Below are 20,463 nucleotides of genomic sequence, written 5' to 3'. Positions count from 1 at the left end.
AATATTGACTTAAACTCCCAACTTATAGCCTAATAAACTCCTTTAGTCTAATAAAGTTGTGAGAGCTAGAAAGAAAAAAAATAATGAAAGGCATGAAGAGAAAGAGGAAGGAAGGAAAGATGGAAGGAGTGAAAGAGGGCAGGAAAAAAAGGAAAGAAGGCAGAGAGGAAAATCAGCTATACCATAACCAAGACTGCAAATGGCCCAAAATAGCCAGAACATAGAGAAAATATAGTCACAAATAAAAACTGAACTAAGATATAAACATTTCTGTGCATATTCAATTGTCTTAATTGAAATAATATCAATTAAAAATAAAATGAAATTAATTTTTCAGAGATGGGAATAGTAAATATAGTTTTATCTACTTCCAGACCCTGTATTGGCAAGTAATAAGCTAAAGATAAGCTAGAGAAGAATCATAGAAAGTAGTCTGGATCGTTCTTAAGCTCAACCCTATCAAGATTTGGAGTGACTGAATCACACCAAGTGAAAATATTTTAAAGAATTATTTTTTCCTGTAAATGATGTCATTAGCATTAGATAATCAAAATAAGTTTACTCACATCACTAATAGATAGTTTTCTCTTTTTATTTAAATGACTAAATGGAATTTTTTTTTAATTCCTTACTTCAAGAATCCTAAGCAATTTTTCTCTTCCAAGAACTCTGCTGCCATTAATGCAAACTGAAGAAATGCATTGGATTAGGTTCTCTAAATTATAAATGATCAGAAATGATGTGTTTGAGATAAGCTGCTCTTTAAATAAATGCTGGAGAGGGTGTGGAGAAAAGGGAACCCTCTTATACCGTTGGTGGGAATGCAAACTAGTACAGCCACTATGGAGAACAGTGTGGAGATTCCTTAAAAAACTGGAAATAGAACTGCCTTATGACCCCGCAATCCCACTGTTGGGCATACACACCAAGGAAGCCAGAATTGAAAGAGACACGTGTACCCCAATGTTCATCGCAGCACTGTTTAAAATAGCCAGGACATGGAAGCAACCTAGATGTTCATCAGCAGATGAATGGATAAGAAAGCTGTGGTACATATACACAATGGAGTATTACTCAGCCATTAAAAAGAATACATTTGAATCAGTTCTAATGAGGTAGATGAAACTGGAGCCTATTATACAGAGTGAAGTAAGCCAGAAAGAAAAACACTAATACAGTATACTAACGCATATATATGGAATTTAGAAAGATGGTAACAATAACCCTGTATGTGAGACAGCAAAAGAGAAACAGATATATAGAACAGTCTTTTGGACTCTATGGGAGAGGGAGAGGGTGGGATGATTTGGGAGAATGACATTGAAATATGTATAATATCATGAAACGAATCACCAGTCCAGGTTCGATGCATGATACAGGATGCTTGGGGCTGGTGCACTGGGATGACCCAGAGGGATGGTACAGGGAGGGAGGTGGGAGGGGATTCAGAATGGGGAACATGTATATACCCGTGGCAGATTCATGTTGATGTATGGCAAAACCAATACAATATTGTAAAGTAATTAACCTCCAATTAAAATAAATAAATTTATTTTTAAATAAATAAATAAGTAAATTTTTAAAAAATAAATAAATAAAATTATGGAGGGTCCAAAATGCCCACACTTTCATCTTTATTCATGAATATTATCATTGAATTGTTGTTGATTTGTCAAAAGAAATGCTTATTATAGTATGACTAATCCTTGTGTCACAGAAATAAATATAGCTGATATGGCAATTATTATTGCCAACGTATAATATACATATAAATGTATATAAATATATATACACTTACTAATGTATTATAGTGATCACTGTCTACAAAGTGATAAGGATAATTGTCAATAGAATAATATATTTGGAAAAATTAAATATTTAGTTGATTTAGAGACAATCGCTTCTAAAGTCAATTCAAACATTCACTGTCTTCTTTGAAATCTACAATGAGCAAAATATTATGTTTATCAGTAGTCTTCAACCAAATTAAAAAGTCATAAAACTTTGTATTTTAGGTTATGCAGTGTTTAAGTCTCCAGTGTTCTATATTTAAGTCAATTTATTATTTTTAAAAGAAAATATGGCTTTGGAAGCATCATGTTGATTAAAAGCACTTGCTAGTTCAAACTCCTCAGGCATTTTTTAAAATCTGTAAACTAGGAAAATAATATTGAATTTCTATAAAGATACAGAAAATGTATGCAAATCATGTGTTATAGTACCTGGCATTTAATATTTCTGAAATAGTCAAAGCTTAAATTAAAAGAAAAATTATGAGTTTTGTAAAATAAACTATGGTGATTCCTCAGAAGAAACTGTTTTGCTAATATTAAAAACTGTTTTTCTGCTTTATGATGGCTATCTGAGCATCTGTATTAATCTTTCTTACTTCCCATAGAGCCATTCAATTAACAGAAGCAATTTAAAAATAAGAATGAATCCATGGTAGCGCTAGAAACCTGGGAAGGGTGCCAGGGGCAGACAAGAATAGTGGAGAATTTCTAAAAGATATAGGCAGATGGGATCAGACTGGTAGTAAAATCTGATAGAGCTGAACCTGTAGCACTGAAAACACATAAGAGAACAGTACTAAAGAAGTGTGTTCTTTCTTTTCAGAACCCAAGAAAACACCAAGATCAAAGACAGCAGGGACTAAAAGCACAGTTAGGCAGTGGAATGGTGAACTGTAGTGGAATGGAAAGTTGAACTGCTGATGGTATCATGACCCTCACTAAATCCTCAAGAAAATTTCTCTAAATAAAATTAAGGATCTGCCCTAAGAAACTTACAGAAGTTATTGAAACAAAAGAAGGACATCTCAGTGGTACCCTCAGGTAACTTCTGGTTCCCTTAATAGATATATGGCAGCCCATACCAGTACTAAGCAAACTCTCTGGGTAATCTAGAAGAAATATCTTTCTGGTCACCATCATGTACCCTCTCTCTACACAAAATTCCTCCATAAATAGAATCTAAATTCACTCATGGAAGGAATTATTTTATTCACTTTCTCAGGGAGAACCATCTCTAACTATCATTAATCACCAACCTCAAGCCTCAATTATAAATACAAATACCACAGAAAAGTCAACAAAGTCGAAACAGGTGTTAGAACAACCAGAGAATTCATATCTAAGGAAACAAACCTCATATAAGAAACAGAAGATACCCTAAACAGAATTCTTAGAGATTTGAAAAGATGTCATACAAAAAATAATGAGCCTACTAAATCAAAGAGGCAATTTGATACATTTTTTAAGACTCTGATTGTGGTGATGGATTCACAGGTTATTGCTGTTGTTCAGTCACTCAGTAATGTCCTTCTTTTTTGACCCCTCGGACTGCAGCACACCATGTTTCCCTGTCCTTCACCATCTCCTGGGGCTTGCTCAAATTCATGTCCATTTAATCAGTTATGCCATCCAACCATCTCTTCCTCTGCTGTCCTCTTCTCCTCCTGCCTTCAATCTTTCTTAGCATCAGTGTCTTTTCTTATGACTTGGCTCTTCACATCAGGTGGCCAACGTATTGGAGCTTCAAATTCAGCATCAGTCCTTCCAATGAATATTCAGGACTAATATCCTTTAGGATTGACTGGTTTGATCTCCTGGCAGTCCAGGGAGTCTCAAGAGTCTTTCCCAACACAACAGTTCAAAAGCATCAATTCTTTGGTGCTCAGCCTTCTGTATGGTCCAATTCTCACATCCATACATTGATTCAGTTCAGTTCAGTTGCTCAGTCATGTCTGACTCTTTGCAGCCCCCTGGACTACGGCATACCAGGCTTCCCTGTCCATCATCAAGTCCCAGAGCTTACTCAAACTCACGTCCATTGAGTCAGTGACACAAACCAACCATCTCATCCTCTGTCGTCCCCTTCTCCTCCAACCTTCAATCTTTCCCAGCATCAGGGTCTTTTCAAGTGAGTCAGTTCTTCACATCAGGTAGCCAAAGTATTGGAGTTTCAGCTTTAGCATCAGTCCCTCCAATGAATATTCAGGACTGATTTCCTTTATGATGGACTGGTTGGATCTCCTTGCACTCCAAGGGACTCTCAAGAGTCTTCTCCAACACCACAGTTCAAACCATCAATTCTTCAGTGCTCAGCCTTCTTTATAGTCCAACTCTCACATCCATACATGACTATTGGAAAAACCATAGCTTTGACTAAATGGACCTTTGTTGGCAAAGTAATTTCTCTGATTTTTAATACATTGTGTAGATTCATCATAGCTTTTCTTCCAAGGAACAAGCATCTTTTAATTTCATGGCTGCAATCACCATCTGCAGTGACTTTGGAGCCCCCCAAAATAAAGTCTCTCACTGTTTCCATTGTTTCCCCATCTATTTGCCATGAAATGATGGGACTAGATGCCATGATCTTAGTTTTTTGAATGCTATGATTTAAGCCAGGTTTTTCACACTCCTCTTTCACTTCCCTCAAGAGGTTCTTTAGTTCCTCTTCACTTTCTGCCATAAAAGTGGTGTCATCTGGTGCCATGATGGTGGTGTTATCATATATACAATGTATATATTTATATTTTAGGTTTGCTTTAAAAAAGACAACCAAGAACATAAATTCTTGATTTAAAAAAAATCCTGAAGTGGGGGAAGAAAAAGGAAAACTGAATGTTCTCAGTCTCTTTGAGAGGGACAGAAGTGAGAATATGGAGGCTATAGATTTTTTTTTTTTATTGAAGTCTAGTTGATTTTCAATACTGTGTTATTTTCAGATATACAGCAAAATGATTCATTTTTTAAATTATTTTCATTTATAGGTTATTATAAGATATTGAATATAGTTCCCTGTCATAAGGTAAATCCTGTTACTTGTTTTGTATATAGTAATTTGTATCTGTTAATTTTATACTTCTATTTCATCAATCCTCCTCTTCCTTTTCCCTTTGGTAACCATAAGTTTGTTTTCTATGTCTATGAGTCTGTTCCTGCTCTGTATAAAAATTCATTTATATTATTTTTAGATTGCATATATAAGTGGTATCACATAATATTTGTCTTTCTCTGTCTAACTTACTTCACTTAGTATGACATTCCCTAGGTCCATCCATGTTTCTGCAAATGATAATGTTTCATTTTTTCCCATGGCTGGTAATATCCCATTATTTTTCTTGGCTGAGTAATATCTCAGCCAATCATCTGTTGACGGGTACTTGAGCTGTTTCCATGTCTTGGCTATTATAAAAAGTGCTGCTATGAACATTAGACTGCATACATACTTTTAAATTAAAGTTTTTAATTCTTTTCAAATATATGACCAGGAGTGGGATTGCTGGATCACAGATTAACAATGTTTAAGGTTTTTATTTTTTTTATTTTTTTGCTTCACTGTGCATCTTGTGGGATCTCAGTTCCCCAGTCAGGAGTCAAACCCATGCCCCCTGAAGTGGAAATGTGGAGTCTTAATCACTGGACTCCCAGGGGATTCCTGGAATTCCTTATTTTTAATTATTTTTCAGGAACCTCCATACAGTTTTCCATAGTGGCTGCACCAATATACATTCCCACCAACAGTGTAAGAGTGTTCCCTTTTCTCCACATCCTCTCTAGTATTTATTATTTGTAGATTTTTGATGATAGCTATTGATGTTCAAGCTGGTTTTAGAAAAGGCAGAGGAACCAGAGATCAAATTGCCAACATCCACTGGATCATGGAAAAAGCAAGAGAGTTCCAGAAAAGCATCTATTTCTGCTTTATTGACTATGCCAAAGCCTTTGACTGTGTGGATCACAATAAACTGTGGAAAATTCTGAAAGAGATGGGAATACCAGACCACCTGATCTGCCTCTTGAGAAATTTGTATGCAGGTTAGGAAGCAACAGTTAGAACTGGACATGGAACAAAAGACTGGTTCCAAATAGGAAAAGGAGTTCATCAAGGCTGTATATTGTCACCCTGCTTATTTAACATATGCAGAGTACATCATGAGAAACGCTGGGCTGGAAGAAACACAAGCTGGAATCAAGATTGCCGGGAGAAATATCAATAACCTCAGATATGCAGATGACACCACCCTTATAGCAGAAAGTGAAGAAGAACTAAAAAGCCTCTTGATGAAAGTGAAAGTGGAGAGCGAAAAGTTGGCTTAAAACTCAACATTCAGAAAACGAAGGTCATGGCATCCGGTCCCATCACTTCATGGGAAATAGATGGGGAAACAGTGGAAACAGTGTGAGACTTTATTTTTCTGGGCTCCAAAATCACTACAGATGGTGACTGCAGCCATGAAATTAAAAGACGCTTACTCCTTGGAAGGAAAGATATGACCAACCTAGATAGCATATTCAAAAGCAAAGACATTACTTTGCCAACCAAGGTTCATCTAGTTAAGGTTATGGTTTTTCCTGTGGTCATGTATGGATGTGCGAGCTGGACTGTGAAGAAGGCTGAGCACCGAAGAATTGATGCTTTTGAACTGTGGTGTTGGAGAAGACTCTTGAGAGTCCCTTGGACTGCAAGGAGATCCAACCAGTCCATTCTAAAGGAGATCAGCCCTGGGATTTCTTTGGAAGGAATGATGCTGAAGCTGAAACTCCAGTACTTTGGCCACCTCATGCAAAGTGTTGACTCATTGGAAAAGACTCTGATACTGGGAGGGATTAGGGGCAGGCGGAGAAGGGGACGACAGAGGATGAGATGGCTGGATGGCATCACTGACTCGGTGGACGTGAGTCTTAGTGAACTCCAGGAGTTGGTGATGGACAGGCAGGCCTGGCATGCTGTGATTCATGGGGTCGCAAAGAGTCGGACACGACTGAGTGACTGATCTGATCTGATCTGATTCTGAAAGGTGTGAGGTGATACTTCATTGTGGTTTTGATTTGTACTTCTCTAATAATCAGCAATTTTTGAGTATCTTTTTGTGTGCCTGTTGGCCATCTGTATATCTCCTTCGGAGAAATGTCTATTTAGATCTTCTGATGATTTTTTAATTAGGTTGGAAGCTATAGATATTGATTGCTTTGAAATTGACAGGAAAGCATAAGATAAATATGCTTATATAAATATATTCATTAGTAGAACTAAAATAGAAGAATATCAAGATAGTTTTGGACTAAAGAATAAATGCAATATAACCAATCTGACCAAAATCATTAACGAATAATATAAATAAGGGAATAATCAATTATAAAATGGGAGAAGGACTGCATAATGTAAAAACAATTGTGTTAAAATATGTAGATTTTCTTAAAACAGAAACTTTCAGATTGGACCAATAAATATCCAGCTATATGCAAGTTACAAAAATAAATAAATAAAATATCACAGAAAGGTGACAAATGAAGAGCTAGATAGACCCACTAGGCACATATATCAACAACATTTAAAAAAAAACAATAGTAATATATTAATAGTAAAGTAGGCTTACAGCAAAAAATAATTATATGACTGTAAAAGAGGATATAATAAACATAATTGTTTATCCAAATCAAATGTCCTCAAAATATTAATAGATAAGCTTTCACTTCAAAAATCTAGAAAAAATTAACCAAAATGAAATGAAGAAAATTAAAAACAACAGATATTAATAAAATAGAAAACATAGCAAAATAAACACAACAAAAATAAAATCAATATCAGACTTTAAAAAAAATAAACAAAATGGACTAATCTCTTCCATATTTGATCAAGAGAAAAACCAAAGAAAGAAAACAAAAGCAGAAGTGAACTACATTGAGAATTAAAGTGAGGGGTGGAGATATAGTGAGAGATAAGCAGAAGATTTTTTTTAATGAGATACAACCTTATGCCAAAACTTTAAAATCTATATGGAATGGGAGATAATATAAATTTCCATGTTGCCCTAAAAAGAATTGAAAAAAATTTAATAAACCAATAACCACAGAAGGAACTAAAAATAAACTTAAAGATTTATCTCCCCACAAAATATACTAAGCTCAGATTCCTTTCCAGGTAAATTTTATCAAACCCACAAACTAACAAGAGTAAGAAGTGGAAGTTAGAAAACTTTTTGTTTGAGTCTAGGAAAGCATTCAAAATTGATTATGAAACTGAAAAAATGTAATACACATGTGCATACATACATATAATATATTATGAATTCTGATGTCTCATGAATTTAGATGAAAAGTTCCTAAATACAATATATAAGAGAACAAAATACAGAAGGATGTTAAAAGATTATATTCAATTATCAGCCTGGATTGAGTCAAGAAATAAAAGACTCAGTCAACATTAAAAATATATTAGAGTCAATGTGTTAGCTATTTAATTACATGATCACCCTGACATGAAGAAAAAGTCATTGATAAAATTCAAGACTTATTCTTGAGTTCTAAAAATTAAACTGAGTTAAAGATGGGCAATGGGCTTCTCAGGTGGATCAGTCATAAAGAATCCACCTACCAATGCAGGAGATATGGGTTCGATCTCTGGGTCAGGAAGACCCCCTGGAGAAGGAAATGACAACCCACTCCAGTATTATTGCTTGAAAAATCCCATGGACAGAGGAGTCTGATAGGCCACAGTCCATGGGTTTGCAAAGAGTTGAACATGACTGAAGAACTGAGTACACATGCTCACAAAGATGGGTGAAATATCTCTCAAGTTGATGAATGGTACCTATCAAATACAAATTTTAAAATATTAAGAGTTAAAATCTGAAAAGATTTTTTTTTAGTAGCATAAACATATTTATTTACAAAACTTCATTATATGTGTCATGTTTTTGGTTGTCTCTGAAGCCTTAAAAAAAAAGGGAAATTAGGCTGACATAAATTAGCACATAATATAATACCTGGCATACAGTAGATACTGGAGTATGTTTGGCAATCTTAAAAACAATGAAATACCTTTGTTTCTTCATAGAAATGCAGCTACATACTATAACTACAGTGTAATTATATGGCATTGTTTATAGCCAATGCAAATGACAAGAAAAAATTATTCATAGAAAAACAATAAGACAAGAAAAGAGATGAGTTATTAAATATTAGCTGAAAAGTAACAAAAGTTATTTTATAGACTATGTTTGTGTGCTAGTTAATACCAGAGATAAGGTAGAAAAAGTTAGAACTAAAACAAAAGTACATATTGTTGATCAGATACAAGATCATCCAACCAAAATCAATAGCTTTACTATAAACAATTAAGAAATATTGTGGAAAAAATCTAATTAACAAATGAAGTAGTAAATCTAAAATTACTAGGAATTAACTGAATAAGAAATGTGCTAGACATATCACGATGGGGTGATCACTCACCTAGAGCCAACCATCCTAGAATGCGAAGTCAAGTGGGCCTTAGAAAGCATCACTATGAACAAAGCTAGTGGAGGTGATGGAATTCCAGTTGAGCTATTCCAAATCCTGAAAGATGATGTTGTGAAAGTGCTGCACTCAATATGCCAGCACATTTGGAAGACTCAGTAGTGGCCACAGGACTGGAAAAGGTCAGTTTTCATTCCAATCCCAAAGAAAGGCAATGCCAAAGAATGCTCGAACTACCATACAATTGCACTCATCTCACACGCTAGTAAAGTAATGCTCAAAATTCTGCAAGCCAGGCTTCAGCAATACATGAACCGTGAACTTCCAGATGTTCAAGCTGGTTTTAGAAAAGGCAGAGGAACCAGAGATCAAATTGCCAACATCCGCTGAATCATCGAAAAAGCAAGTGAGTTCCAGAAAAACAATTATTTCTGCTTTACTGACTATGCCAAAGCCTTTGACTGTGTGGATCACAATAAACTGTGGAAAATTCTGAAAGAGATGGGAATATCAGACCACCTGACCTGCATCTTGAGAAATCTGTATGCACGTCAGGAAGCAACAGTTAGAACTGGACATGGAACAACAGACTGGTTCCAAATAGGAAAAGGAGTACGTCAAGGCTGTATATTGTCACCCTGTTTATTTAACTTCTATGCAGAGTACATCATGAGAAACGCTGGGCTGGAAGAAGCACAAGCTGGAAACAAGATTGCCGGGAAAAATCTCAGTCACCTCAGATATGCAGATGACACCACCCTTATGGCAGAAAGTGAAGAGGAACTAAAAAGCCTCTTGCTGAAAGTGAAAGAGGAGAGTGAAAATGTTGGCTTAAAGCTCAACATTCAGAAAAGGAAGATCATGGCACCTGGTCCCATCACTTCATGGGAAATAGATGGGGAAACAGTGGAAACAGTTTCACACTTTATTTTGGTAGGCTCCAAAATCACTGCAGATGGTGATTGCAGCCATGAAATTAAAAGACACTTACTCCTGGGAAGGAAAGTTATGACCAACCTAGATAGCATATTGAAAAGCAGAGACATTACTTTGCCAACAAAGGTCCGTCTAGTCAAGGCTATGGTTTTTCCAGTGGTCATGTATGGATGTGAGAGTTGGACTGTGAAGAAAGCTGAGCGCCGAAGAATTGATGCTTTTGAACTGTGGTGTTGGAGAAGACTCTTGAGAGTCCCTTGGACTGCAAGGAGATCCAACCAGTCCATTGTAAAGGAGATCAGTCCTGGGTGTTCATTGGAAGGACTGATGTTGAAGCTGAAACTCCAGTACTTTGGCCACCTCATGCAAAGAGTTGACTCATTGGAAAAGACCCTGATGCTGGGAGGGATTAGGGGCAGGCGGAGAAGGGGACGACAGAGGGTGAGATGGCTGGATGGCATCACTGACTCAATGGACATGAGTTTGAGTGAACTCCGGGAGTTGGTGATGGACAGGGAGGCCTGGTGTGCTGTGATTCACGGGGTTGCAAAGAGTCAGACATGACTGGGTGACTGAACTGAACTGAACTGAGACCTATATGAATGGGAAAACAGTATTATAAAATTATAGCTTAATTCTCAATGCTTTTTTTTTACTGAAATTTAACATTCAGTTAAATTATTTTGCTGAAATTAATTTGAAGAATAGAAGATAATATAATTAAGCAATATGGGAAAGAATAAATAATGAGAATATAAAGCTACAACTAGATCTACAGAACTGTGGTAGTGGTTGCCACATATTGAGTACTCACTATGAACCAAGCACTGCTCTAAACACGATGTACACACACACACACACACACTCATTTAATCCTCAAAACAACTATATGATTATTATCATCATTTTAAGATGAAGAAGTGAACCACAGAAAAGTTAACTAACATACCTAAAGCCACATAGGTGGCACTTTAAAAATCTATAGGACTGAGGGAATTTGCTCAGTTTTCCCTCATAAATAACAATTGCATCAATCAGGATTTTACTAGAACTATAATAGCACCTGAAGTGTAGATTTTCTCGGTTATTCAAAGAATTGTCATGTGGTTTAGTCCTTTATCATACAACTGATTAAATGAATAAGTTTTTAAGGAAAAACAAAGACCCTACCATATCTTCAGTACCGAAGTACTGGAATAATGACTAGACAACAGACTTAAACAGTAAAATTCTTGTCTAAAGCATCTTATTTTGTGTGCATTTTCCACATCTTTAAAATGGGTAGCAATGCATTATTTCAGGGATTACATGAGAATACATGTGATTTACATAGTGTATTTGTTGAGTGAATAAAGAAATAATCCTATCAGCCAAATACAACTAAATATTGTAATTTTAATCCATGCTCTCTAATCAGTAAACACTATCATTTATTACTATATAATAAACATGTTTTATCATGCTTATGTTGTCATTTAGCCATGATTTTGAAGGCCATATAGTATTTCACGAAGTGGAGGTGTCCTAATGTACATAAGCATTCCACAACTGTTGGTCCTTTAATTTGAGGTGTATTTTTTTTTCACTTTTTTAATTATGCATAATACTTCAATTAATTTTTCTTGTATATAATATTCTTCATATTTCCCATTATTTCTATAAAAAACAGAATTTATCAGAAAACATTACAGATATTTTAATTTTCAATGCACATGCTAGATTGCTTTCCAGTGTGTGGTAGAGCAATCTACCATCAAAGTAGGATATGCATTTCAAAGTGTAGCTTTCAGAATTCATTATTCACCAAAGTAAAAGGATACCCATTTCAAACTCTTTACAACTTTCAGCATTCATTACTTAATAGGCTTTTCTATTAATCATCTAAAAATCATCCTTATACTGAAATCATAAAACAGCATTCTTAATAACAGAGCTGTTTTTAATAAATGAGATCTGCCTTTCCAAAACACTTGAGGTAGTAAAACTAAGCAGAGTTCACAGTTCCAAGTGTGAATACGCATCCTCTGTATTCCTTCTTTCAGTTTCAACATGTTATTACAAACAAACACAATAATGATTTGAGAAATTCAATACATAGATCCAAAATTTTACTAAGGGTAGTTAAGATTTAGGAGGAGTCAATAGATTAATTTTTGAGACTTATGGCAAGAAACCAGGTCCATACAAAGCATTTCTCAGTCCAGAGAAAGGATTCGGGACTAATGACTCAAACCACCTGCCCCAGACTCACTCTCTTACATATGAAATAGATCCAAGCTAATGATCTGCTATCAAATCTTTCATAATATATCTAAGAGAATTGTATCATATATTTTTATTTTCATAAGACCTTATTCTAAAAAGTATCATTTGTTTTACCATTATTCATAAGCTTCATGGCAAAAAAAAAAAGCTTAGAGAGAAAAACTGTCAATGTTCTAGACATCAAAACATCATCTCACCCTTGACTTTATTTAAAAGCTTCAAAGAATGCAGTTCTGCTCTTTGGAAATTTAAGAGAGAAAGAAATTTAGATAATCTCTTTTGATATTTTCCATTTAAAATATTTATATGTATACTTATGTGAAGGGCTGAATTAACAACACAAATGCAGCAATGTAGTTAGCACAAGTAAGGCCCTGTTAGTACTCTATATCTTCTTGGACTGTCAAGTTCAAGAGCTCAGAAGTTAAATGTAGTTTAATTACTGTCACAAGTGGGATACTGTAAGGGTTTAAGCTGCCAGAGGGAGTCATCAAACAACAGTACAATTCTAGTGGCTCGAAGTATCCTATACAATTTACTATGTATGGGTTTAGTTTTTTGACAAGACCTTGGCACTATGAAAAAGACAGGACTACAGGGCATGATCTGTGCCTTCAAGAAGTTCCAATTTGAGCTGGGAAACAAAAGTTAAATCTCACTTAAAACAATTAAAGACTAGATAAATCAAAGGAATAAAAGTGCTTTTGATTTCATGGCTTTCCTTCTGTCTTACCAGTGGATTTTACTTGATGTTTCTGTCAAAAAGAAGTATGGAGCTTGAAGACTTAAGGAGATGAAAAGAACGTTTCATCAAATAATGGTTTGTCTTTAACCTATTAAAGTTTTATTCTGTCTATTGATTATTTCTGCAGCTAAATAGATAGTTAAAAATCAAACAGATTTTTTAAATGTATGTTGAAGTTAAAGCCAGCATACCTACGTCATCTGAAGGTGACCGTCTATGAAGAAAATGAGGGAAAACAACAAAAAGGGCGACCAATTCAGGGGAGAGCTGAATTGGCTCAGTTTTGGAGTTGCATGAAACCCAAGAGGCATCTCTAATTCCAAACAGCAATTTAAAAATCAGTGCGTGTCTCTGAGTGAGTGATCTGAATGTGAACATACAAAGGGAAAAAGTCAGAGTTTTCCCACTTCTTGTGCACAGAAACAGTGACAAATGGCTCTTGGGAAGCTGTCCTTCAGAAAGAAATCTTTACCAGGGAAGCCCAGATAGAGGGTTTTCTATCTTGATCTCTCTTCTGTCAGAAAGAAAAAAATACATGCTCTGAAGCAAAGAAAAAAATCATACACTTTGGCATTTCCAAAAAGAAATAAACTTTCAAGGTCTAAGTAACAGTATGTATCTCAATAAAGAACTCACTGGTGCTGCTTATCTGAAAAGCAGATAGCAGATGGTACGGCAAATCAAAAGAAAGAAAAACTCTTCTGAAGATATTGCTTTTTCAAAATGCTAAATGGAGTCTTCATCCCTTATATTTATGTTGTTCTTTCACTCTCTCTTTTTGGATAACTATATAGAAGTCAACGATTTTTTCCAGAATGGCAATTAAATATAGACTGATTTGAGAATTATGCATCCTTATCATACTCCACTACACACAAGTTCCTATTACAGAACTTATTGGTGACCTCATGAGTATGAGGTGATGTTGAACAGGCAGAATCAGGCAGTTTGCTTGAATTACTGAGAACAGCAATTACTGAGAACAGCCTTCTCTACCTTAGAAGGCTATTGATGAGCAGCACACTAGGCTGACACTCATATGTAATGAACCCTATCAGGTTTTCTGTGTCACCATGCATCACATTGTAGAGGGTAAAATAGCAAATATTCCTTGCATGTAAAGAGTTTACAATGTAGTTATAATAAAATATACATTGGGTTGGTCAAAACGTTTGTCCAGGTTTTTCTGTTAGATGTTGTGGAAAAATCTGAATGAACATTTTGGCCAATCCAATACATGAAGGTGGGATAAAAATGCAGGCATTGTGCTAACTGCTTTTCTTTGTCAATCCATTCAGCACCCTCAACTGTGTGGGGGTTTTGTTGTTCTCTCCACTGATTTCCTATGACAATTAGAATAAAACCCAAACTCCTTACCAACACTAAAGTCCTCACATGATTTGATACTTCCTCTCCTCAGCAAACTCAGCCCTACCAGTATGATCACAGTCCTTGCTCACTATACTCCAGCCAGACTGGCCTTTCTTCTGCTCCTCTGAGAAGTTAACCTATCCCAAACCTCAAGGACTTAGCCCTTCCAAGTCTCCCTGCCTGGAGAACTCATCATGTCTTTGCAAGGCTGATTCTGCATATGGGTCAGGTCTCAGGCAAAGCATAAACTTCTTTAGGGCAAACTTCCTGGCCGTTTCTAATGTAGACCCCATAGTCACTACTTCATCATTTAGTTTTATTTTTAAAAATCATTTAACACTTGCTTACATTCTATTATTTATTAGTCTATCTCCCTCATACTCTGTTGTATTTTGTTCACTACTTTGCTTACCAAGTACATAGTAGGCATTCAACGGATACATTGAAATGAATTAATAAATCCTCAGTTCACTTATGAATTAACAGATGTGTAAGATCAAAAAACTGGTAAATGGTGTAAAGACTTGAACCCAAGTTCAAGGTGACTTCAAGGTCTACGTTTTTTACCTTATCTCTAAATATCTAATTTAGCGTAGTCAAATAATGACACAAAGAACTTATGAGTAAATACAAAACACATGAATAACAAATATTTGTTATTATGTAGAAAAATAGCTCCAGACTGGCTTGTTAGAGATTTCTTTCAAGAAGGAGGTGACCTTGAACTGAGCCTGGGAAAATGGGTCATCTTGTGATTGGCAGAGAGAAGGAACCGGGTGAATACAGACAGAAGGCAGGCATGTCATCTCTGGGATGGTAGGGAGCACATTCTGATAGAAGATGATCGAAGTACACTGAGTTTTGAATTATTGCACCCACATTTCAGTATGAACATTGTCATCTATCAGCTAGTTGGCTTGGCAGTCACATAACTTCTTTGATTTTCAATTTCCACATTAGAAAATTTGGTCTACCTATTTCAAAGTGTTAATGTGACTAATGGAAATATGCATACGAATAATACATATTGCTCATGTATAATATAATAATATAGTGAATATAACATAATACATAATAAAGTTATACAGCATACATATTCATATATAAATATATATAAATGTATCCTTGAAAGCACTTGAAAAATGTACAGCTGTCTGAAAACAAAAGACAGATGCAGCATAAAATGAAGAAAGCAAATTAAATACTAACAGAAAGATTCCCTGTAGCTCACTGGGTAAAAATTTTCCTGTAGTACAGGAGACCAGGGTTCAATCCCTGGGTCAGGAAGATCTCCTGAAAAAAGAAATGGCAAACCACTCCAGTATCCTTGCCTGGAAAATCCCATTGACAGAGAAGCGCCTGCAATGGGCTGCAAAGGAAGCACCTGCAGAGAAGTGGGCTGCGGTCCGTGGACTTGCAGAGAGTCTGGGACACTGAGCACCTAAGACTTTCACTTTCACTTTCTTTGCCATCTGAGCCATCAGGGAAGCCCTAATACCAGACCATATATTAAATAAATATAAGTGAACAATTACATAAATGAGAAACTTTTATGAGACATTCTGGAGTGTGAAGCAAGTGGGCCTTAGGAAGCACTGCTGCCAATAAATCTATTGAATGTACTGGAATTCCAACAGAGCTATTTAACATCCTAAAAGATGATGCCATTTAAGTGCTGCACTCAATATGTCAGCAAGTTTGGAAAATCCAAGCCACCAGACAATTGCACTCATCTCCCATTCTAGTAAGGTTGTGCTCAAAATCCTTCAAGCTAGGCTTCAGCAGTATATGAACCGAGAACTTCCAGATGTTCAAGTGGGGTTTAGAAAAGGCAGAGGAACCAGAGATCAAATTGCCAACATTTGCTGGATCATACAGAAAGCAGGGGAATTTCAGAAAAACATCTACCTCTGTTTTATTGTACACTAAAGCCTTTGACTATGTGGATCATAACACTCTGGAAATTCTTAAAGAAATGGGAAGACCAGACCATTTTGCCTGTCTCCTAAGAAACCTGTATGCCGGTCAAGAAGCAATAGTTAGAATCCTGTATGGAACAACTGACTGGTTCAGGGTTGAGAAAGGAGAATGACAAGGCTGTTTATTGTCACCCTGTTTAGTTATATGCAGAGTACATCATGCAAAATACTGGGCTGGATGTGTTAGGAGAAATATCAACCACAGATATGCATATGATACAACTCTACTGACAGAAAGCAAAGAGGAACTAAAGAGCCTCTTGATGAGAGTAAAGGAGGAGAGTGGAAAAAAGCTGGTTTAAAACTAAATATTAAAAATACCAAGATCATGGTATCAGGTCCCATCACTTCATGGCAAATAGAAAGGGAAAATGTAGAATCAGTGACAGATTTCCTCTTCTTGGCCTCTAAAATCATGGTGGATGGTGACTGCAGCCATGAAATTAGACAATTGCTTCTTGGCAGGAAAGTTATGACAAATCTAGACAGTGTGTTAAAAAGCAAAGACATCACTTTGCTGACAAAGGTTCATATAGTCAAGGCTATGGTCTTTCCAGTGGTCATGTATGGATGTGAGAGCTGGGCTATAAAGAAAGCTGAGTGTGGAAGAATTGATGCTTTTGAACTGTGGTTCTGGAGATGTTCCTTGGAAAGTGAGGAGATCAAACTAGTCAGTCTTAATGTAAATCAGCCCTGAATACTTGTTGGAAGGATTGATGCTGAAGCTGAAACTTCAGTACTTTGGCCACTTGATGTGAATAGGTTACTCATTGGAAAAGACCCTGATGCTGGGAAAGACTGAAAGTGGAAAAAGAAGGGGGTGACAGAGGATGAGATGGTTGGATGGCATCACCAATTCAATGGCCACGAACTTGGGCAAACTCCAGGAGATGGTGAGGGACAGGGAAGCCTGGCATGCCACAGTCCATGGGGTCGCAAAGAGTCGGATGCGACTTGGCAACTGAACAACAGCAATTAGAAAATCAGAGAGACCTATAAGGAGAAAAACACACCCCTATGTATGAGTACAAAAACCACATCCTGAATTTGGAAACTGGGTTCTCAGGTAAGGAAGACAGGAAATACCCCTTCTGGATTCCATGGATATATTTTAAGTATCCATTTTCCCAACACTTTCCCAATATAAATAGCTACTGTTTTGTGAGATAAATGTAACTGAGTGGTGATTAAAGGAAACAAAACCAACAACCATTGAAAAGAACTTAGTGCTTTTCCAGGAGTGCTCAGAATTTCTGGGACAATCTCACTTCCACTTCAGACTTGATAGATGAAGGCTCCAGCAAGAACACTCACCTCAGGTCCATAGGAGACAAGACTCTAATTGCCTATAGGAAGTCTGTAAGGAATCTCAGCCTAGCCGTGCTCTGGGGCTCTTTTTCAGTGCTTGGAAGCACTGTAGGTAAGTGAATGAGTATTAAAGCCAGAGAAAATTATGCAAAAACTAACAGTAGCAAAATTGTTGCTTAAGCTAATATACTACTACGTTTTGCATGGGTGCCTCTATTTTACATATTGCTCCTTTAGTGAATTTCTGTGTTTTGTCTCAATAGGAGAACAATACTATTTAAAATAGATGATAGAAAATCTCAAGAGCAGGCTAAATGCTTTTAATCCCAGATGAGGGAAAATAAAAGGGGTCAAAGAAGGTCCTTCTCCTGGTGACAGGGCAATACACTGCAGGAACGACGTCAAGGGAAACCCTGCAAACTCAGCTCACTGTAGTAACGGCACATTAGAGGGACACTGAGGCGAGGGAAGGAGAAAGCACTTATAGTCATATTGTCACAGGCTGCCTCAAGGTTAAAAAGCAGGTTACCTACCCTTGATAGCACTGAATCAATAAAGTGAAAAGGCTAGAAAGCATTCATCTTTGCTTAACTAATTATGACTGAGAACTTACTCTGCACATATCACCATTCTAGGTGCACTGGTGTGCAGAAAAATATCCAGCCTCAGAATCTGCCTTCAAGGTATTTACAGTCTAGTAGAGGAATCAGCTCTGATACTTAAGGAGTACTGCCAGAAAGTTGACTAGATTTAAGTGAGTTGAGAGTTACAGATGATGCAAGTGACTTACTAAGTTGATAAATTAGAAGATTCCATTAATAGTTAACAGCTTTGTGGCTCAGATGGTAAAGAGTTCGCCTGCAATGCAGGGGACCCAGGTTCATCCCTGGGTCCCGAAGATACCTTGGAGGGGGGCATGGCAATCCTCTCCAGAATTCTTGCCTGGAGAATCTCATGGACAGAGGAGCCTGGTGGGCTACAGTCCACGGGGTTGCATAGAGTCTGACATGACTGAGCAGCTAACACACACATTAAAATTTACTGAATTGGTCAAAGGCTACAAAGATCTACAATCTGCCTAGATAGAAAGTTCTCCTCAGTTTGGAAGATATAATCATGACAGAGCATTGGTAGAAAAAAATAAAGAAGTAAATATCCTAATGAGAACTAAATTTGAAAAATTTCTCCTGCATCGTATGGTGTATCACAAAGGTCACTACTATTCAAGGAGGGTAATTTTCCTATAGGTGTCCTTGACTGCTCAGTTGGTAAAGAATCGGCCTGCAATGCAGGCAATCCCGGTTCGATTCCTGGGTCAAGAAGATCTGCTGGAGAAGGGATAGGCTACCCACTCCTGTATTCTTAGGTTTCCCCTGTGGCCCAGTAAAATTAAGGAGGACCACTGCTTAATTAGCCAGGATTTCTTTCTCGCTCTATGAGGAAAACAGAAGCACAGCTCATTCTCAAAAGACATCTGAGGTTCTGCAATGAGACAACATAGCTGTGCTCATACTGTAATGGAAGCTGACATGATTATGCAGCTGACCTTCTGTCTCAGAATCTAGACTTGCATTAGAAGTTGCATTGACAGTGAATGTCCATTAATCAAGTCATTTTTCCAATCACATTCTGCATAGGAGATGAGTTCTCCCTAAATAAATGATACCACCCGAAGACCAAATGCAAACACCATTTAACTATATATTAAATCTTTAAAAGCTATGACTTGAGAAAAAAACAGTTGCCAAATACAGAATATTCTGTTACTGGTGACAATCAAATTCCATTGTAACAAAAGCCTAGGGACTGTTTAGTCTTTTGTTGCACAAAGATCTGATCCATGAGCTATGGCTAAGACTCTCTGGACTAGAAGGAGAGAGATCTGGACTTTAAGCTTTCCAATCACTGTATGATCTCGGTGCTGACCTTCAGCTTCCAAAGCTTCAGAGTCCCAGTCTGTCGAGCAAGAAAATTGAATGAGTTATCCTCCCTTTCAGTTCATTTCACTCTCTCAGTTGTGTCCGAACTCTTTGAGACCCTATGGACTGCAGCACGTCAGGCTTTCCTGTCCCTTACCAACTTCTGAACTTTAATCAAACTCATGTCCATCAAGTTGGTGATGCAATCCAACCATCTATCTCATCCTCTGTCATTCCCTTCTCCTCCTGCCTTCAATCCTTCCCAGCATCAGGGTCTTTTCAAATGAGTCAGTTCTTCCCATTGGGTGGACAAAGTATTGGAGTTTCAGCTTCAGCATCAATCCTTCCAATAAATATTCAGGACTGATTTCCTTTAGGATGAACTGGTTGGATCTCCTTGCAGTCCAAGGGACTCTCAAGAGTCTTCTCCAACACCACAGTTCAAAAGCATCAATTCTTCAGTGCTCAGCTTTCTTTATAGTCCAACTCTCACATCCATACATGACTACTGGAAAAACCATAGCTTTGACTAGACAGACCTTTGTTGGCAAAGTAGTGTCTCTGCCTTTTAATATGCTGTCTAGGTTGGTCATAACTTTTCTTCCAAGAAGCAAGTATCTTTTAATTTCATGGCTGAAGTCACCATCTGCAGTGATTTTGGGGCCCCCAAAAATAAAGTCAGCTACTGTTTC

At 36.9% G+C, this 20,463-nt stretch overlaps 1 protein-coding gene across 1 annotated transcript in view; it reads right to left on the bottom strand.

Moving 5' to 3' along the window:
• The window catches only part of GRM1 (glutamate metabotropic receptor 1), a 468,587-nt gene that overhangs the window by 303,822 nt on the left and 144,302 nt on the right, over window positions 1-20,463 (bottom strand). The window lies entirely within an intron of this gene.

The sequence above is a fragment of the Bos grunniens genome, chromosome 9, assembly GCF_055505025.1.
Source record: "Bos grunniens cultivar Pamir isolate PY7600 chromosome 9, Bosgru_T2T1.0, whole genome shotgun sequence".
In the NCBI taxonomy this organism is placed as follows: Eukaryota; Metazoa; Chordata; class Mammalia; order Artiodactyla; family Bovidae; genus Bos; species Bos grunniens.
Note: the sequence above shows the minus strand (reverse complement) of the source record. Positions and strands in the feature narration are given on the sequence as shown.